Genomic DNA, 5,446 nt, shown 5'->3' with positions numbered 1-5,446 from the left:
ACATGTATAAGTCATGAAGAAAGCAATGGCAATAAAACTAAACGATCATTATGCTAAGATAACGGATGGGTCTTGTCCATCACATCATTCTCCTAATGATGTGATCACGTTCATCAAATGACAACACATGGCTATGGTCAGGAAACTTAACCATCTTTGATTAACAAGCTAGTCAAGTAGAGGCATACTAGGGACACTCTGTTTTGTCTATGTATTCACACATGTACTAAGTTTCCGGTTAATACAATTCTAGCATGAATAATAAACATTTATCATGATATAAGGAAATATAAATAACAACTTTATTATTGCCTCTAGGGCATATTTGCTTCACCACATGCCATTGTTGGGCCAAGATACACAAAGGGCCACATATGGACTGAAATATGTCATGGACCACACATGGGACAGAAGTATCAATGGGTTGGAACCATGTTGAATGTCCCATGTGTCGGTAACGAGCTGAATTCACACAGGTACTAACGGGTCGTGTGGACCTGAGTAGTAAACAGGTAATGTGCAAGTAGGTCGTTAAAGGACCTTTCATAGGCCAAATCCTCTAAGTTTTGACCTAGGCCCATGGGCTTTCACCAGGCGTCCAGGCCTTTGACGTCTTTCAACCCTTCAACGCTCGACATGCAACTACCTAGTCGTGCCACATGTGATTTTTTAATAGGTGCACATTGTTCATTAGACGTGTGATAGTTGTTCCAACGAAGAGCTGGCACGTGGCTCCATCGACGAATAAGAGGCTGACACATAGAGGATCACCAGTTGACCAGTCTTTAACATGTATTACATCCGGAACCCACGCACGATAGCTTAAGAACGACCTGTTATGGTGGCTCCCACGTGTCAGTTACCCTTGATAAAACACTTTCACGGTGTGACAATTTCTATCATGGAAGAGCACACTTTCATGATAACACTGGCGAATATTGTCATGGAACACATCTACGACAACATATGTATCACTATCTCTATTGTAACATAAAACCGTCACAAATGTACATGGATGACAGTTTACATGACCTACTATGACAAATGTGTACCATCACGCATGTGTCTATTTTTGTAGGGTAAACCCTTCGATGCCCTGAGCGTAATAACATAAGCTAGCCCAAGACAAACTAACTCAACATACATCATTGTCAAGATAATGTTTTTTCTCTTTCGTCTTCTATTCTCTTGGGTAATGGAAGAAATCAAGTCCAGATTAGACATGCTGCAACTATAATGCACACACATCATGTCAATTTATAAATTTATTGAATAAAACATACAGAGACTTCTTATGAACTTGAAGTTTCTTTATTCACTATCACACTTGACAGGAAAAGGCATACATTCATCAATCTAATACATGACCAGCACACAACAATATTCACCATCATATCATATAAAGCAACAAACCACTAATTTTACCATCTCATTTCACAAGAAAAAGGCATGCATCATTCAATCTATGCATGAGCAGCACGCAACACTAGTAAATTCATCATCTCATTTTACAAAGAAAGGCATGGATGATTCATCATCATATCACATAAGCATCATACCTTAAATCAGCCTCACGAAGTATCAAATTCTCAGATAAACCTGCAAACAAGTAGATCCATGGTTAATAAGAGCATGGGAAGAAGGAGGGCAAGGGATGAACATGAGCAAAGGAAGGGGAAGATGTGGAGCAGGGAGGAACTAAGCCAGAGCAGGGGAGGACTTGGCTGAATGGGCGGAACTAAATGAGGACATGCGCGTATAGATGTACAACCATTATTTGGCAAAAAGTTTGTATACTTAGGCATATTGAACAAGACACATCAGAAAAATTAGAAGAAATATGAGCATAACTAACATTTTAAGTGGACTCTGCACACCCAGTGTGTAGATGTTGACTCCGCCAATGCTTGGCCGCCTCGTAGTGTCATGCATGAGGTGGAGTAGGGAAGGACTGCTGCTCATGTTTTGCCAACAGTCGGCATTAGTGCTAAGATATGATATGGTGATAACATCACAAAAGGAAAAAGGGATAGAGTTTTCCTTTTAAAAGACCGAGTATAATGTAGCCATGAGTACACAATGCCTGCTGAAGATCGACGCCACTCTATCGATAGGACACACCTCCTTAAAGAAAAATTTGCATTGAATAGACATCAAAATTTAATATGCACGCTCCTAATTGGTTCTTAGAAAGAGAGCAACTTTTGTCGGACAGCACAAATTAAACAGAATATTTTGGGGTTGAAGAAACTATGAATTACTTGAACTAAAACAACGACAAGTATCTTGGAACCGAGGGAGTAGTATACAGTGTTGCAATCTGCAATCTCATGTGAGATTAATTTAGTCGTCAAAGAGCTCAGTTTAACCGATTGTATGCTTTGTTTTATTGCCTTGAGTCGATCTCAAGTACAATCATCTGAGAAAGGACGTGCCCAACAGCACGATCGTGCAAGCTTTGGTCCATCCGCTCGGACGATGGTACTCGACCGGACACAAACAACGCTGTCATGGATGGATCACGTAGCTCTCAAACAAGACCAACGGCCACATCAATCCCGCGTGCGGGCGGCATGCATGCATTTGATGCATGGGACCATCTAATCATCGATCACACCGGTTATTAATTCTCTGTAGTAAACACACATGCACAGCTGCCATGATATTCCTTTCAGCGGTCACTCCGGCCCGGTGCAATGAACAATGTAACCACGAACGTACGATTAGTTAACGTGGACACATGCGGCTAGACCCGCGCATCCGGAGGCCTATGGATGGCCAACTTGGCATCCACATGAGCGGATCAGATCTCCCTCCCTTGGCATGGCACCAATGGCGACTGTCGGCAAAACATGAGCAACAGTGAAAGGAACCACCGAGAGAGAATTGGAGGTGGAGCCATCCGGCCATCGGCATCGACTAGCCCATCACTCTCGAAAAGGCCGAGTGAGACGGCGGAGGAACAGCTGAAGGAACGGGACGGTCCTCCTCTCCCTTGGACCGGCCGGTCCGTCGCCCGTCACGTCCCGGTGACTGATCTTGAGAACAGCTCAGCTCATCATTAATTTTGTACGTCCTGCGCACGCCCTCGTGTCACGTCCCAATTCATTCGTTCGCCTATCAGATATGACATTATTGTTTTATTTATATTTACTTGACTGTTATTATGTGCACTGCGCCTGCCTCTCCAACTGTCATGGACTCGATGGAGTCGTCATGATCGAAATGGTGATGGATGCATCGCACGGGCAGCCCGATCGATATGCGCTTGGATGGTAGCGCGCGGCACGTACGGACCAGTTGCATCCATCTGCTTTCTGCGCCCGGGCCCGGCCGTCTATATCGCCGTCGGGGCAGCACAGAAGCGAGAAGGCGCTGCCTGGATCGATCGAGGCCCTACGCGGGACGTTGTTCCAGCTCCGGCCACAAGCTAAGGCGCGGCGCAGCCGCGTGCCCGTGCGGCCTCTCGTTTCGATCGACAGTAGTATGGCACTGGAAGCGCATGCGCATCTTGGAAGGAGATTTGTGACACGCAGGGCAGGGGCACACAGATTGTCAGCCGTAGATCCCGCGCCAAGATTCAAAAATGTATTTCATGCATTCCCGGTAAGAGAATTATATATGAAAGAATGAAACTCACAGAAACGATGGTGTTGTCGTTAAGTTTCACAGAATAAACCCGACGCAAGTTTCAATGCATATCATGTACAAGACGGGCCCAAGCTCGAAAAGTAATTGCAAATAAGTATCGTAAAACGTAACTTGAGAGACCTTTCTTTACAATAAGTTAATTATGTATGGAAGAATGAAATTGGCGGAGACTGTGGTTCCATCGTTAGTTTTCACATAATAAACCTGGCGCAAGTTCCAATGCACATAATGTAAGACGAGTCCATGTTCGAATAGAAACAACAAGTAAAACGTAACTTGAGAGAACAAGATCTACAATCTTAAAGTAAAGTGGCTACACGCCCGTGAACATCAATGGGGAGATGGGGCCTTTCTTCTCCATCCTATGTGTGGTACGACATGGTGACCCACTCTCCCCGTTTCTATTCAATATGATGGTTGACGCTTCGGCCGCTACCCTAGATGTTGCCAAAGCGACGGGTCACATCCATATGATTGTTCCGCACTTTATTTCCAAAGGTGGGGTATCTCACCTGCAATATGCCGACGACACACTCCTTATGGTTGAAGGTTCATACCTTGATATTACAAACCTGAAATTCTTGCTCTTGTGCTTTCAGTAGATCCGGCCTGGCGATCAATTTTAATAAAAGATAAGTCATGGTATCTAGTATCCCGAGGAGGAAAGGCTAAGTATTGAAAATCGGCTTAACTGCAACCTTGGTTCCTTTCCGACCTCCTATTTTGAGATTCCCATTAGTGAGGCTATCGATGAAGGATCCTCATCCAATGGTGACCGAGATCCTGGCAGGGTAGATTGCTCTTCAAGGCAGCAAGGACGGTCCCTGGTTAATTCATCCTTAGTGAGTCTGTCCATCTTTATCATGGGTTTCTACCTTCTTCATGGAGGCTTGCACGAGGAGATTTTCAAACACCAGTCCAGATTTTTTTGGCTGGCGAGGGAGGCAAACAAAAATATCATATGGTCAAGTGGTATGAGCTTTGTAAGCCTAAGAACTAGGGGGTCTCAGCATTATTTCCTCTATAAACGCATGAACATTGCTCTCGTCTCCAAGTGCCTCGGGTGCATTTCCAATAATGAAGGTGGCCTTCGGTTAGATATCGTCAAGGCCAAATACCTTAGGGGCCAGGCACTTGCCTTCTGTCAATGCTCTGGTGGTTCTCAGTTTTGGCAATCTGTGATTCAGTTGATGTCGGTTCTACGATTAGGCTCGTCAAACTCGGTTCGGATGGGAGTGATGCCCCTGTTCTGGGTCGACCGTTGGGTCGGCAACCAACCCTTGGGAGCCCGCTTTCTTGATTTATTCTCCATTTGTGCCAATCCCAACATCTCGGATGAGGAAGCGCCAAGGGGCCCGGGGCAACTCATTTTAAGGCATGTGCTTGGCCGCGTTGAATTACCTGCATGGGAGGACCGAATTGAATGCATTGCCCTTCATTCTCCTTCCATCTGACCAAACCACATGAATTGAATGTGTAGTCCGCCTGCTCAGAAGAAATTTACTCGATAGGCTTCCTTGGAGTATAGAGGCACCCTCCCCCCCCCCCGGCGGATTGTCTCGATCACAAGTGATGGCCTTGATGTTGGCCCCCACGTCCTTGCCGAGCTCCTCCGGGTGCACCCGAGTGGGATCACTCGGCCTGAGGGAGTCCTACCATTGTAACCGACTCTATGTAACCCTAACCCTATCCGGTGTCTATATAAACCGGAGGGTTGTAGTCCGTAGGCAATCAACTCCATATACAACAATCATACCGTAGGCTAGCTTCTAGGGTTTAGCCTCCTTGATCTCGT

This window comes from Triticum dicoccoides, chromosome 2A (assembly GCF_002162155.2).
Source record: "Triticum dicoccoides isolate Atlit2015 ecotype Zavitan chromosome 2A, WEW_v2.0, whole genome shotgun sequence".
Classification (NCBI taxonomy): domain Eukaryota; kingdom Viridiplantae; phylum Streptophyta; class Magnoliopsida; order Poales; family Poaceae; genus Triticum; species Triticum dicoccoides.
This window is presented reverse-complemented; position numbering follows the sequence as displayed.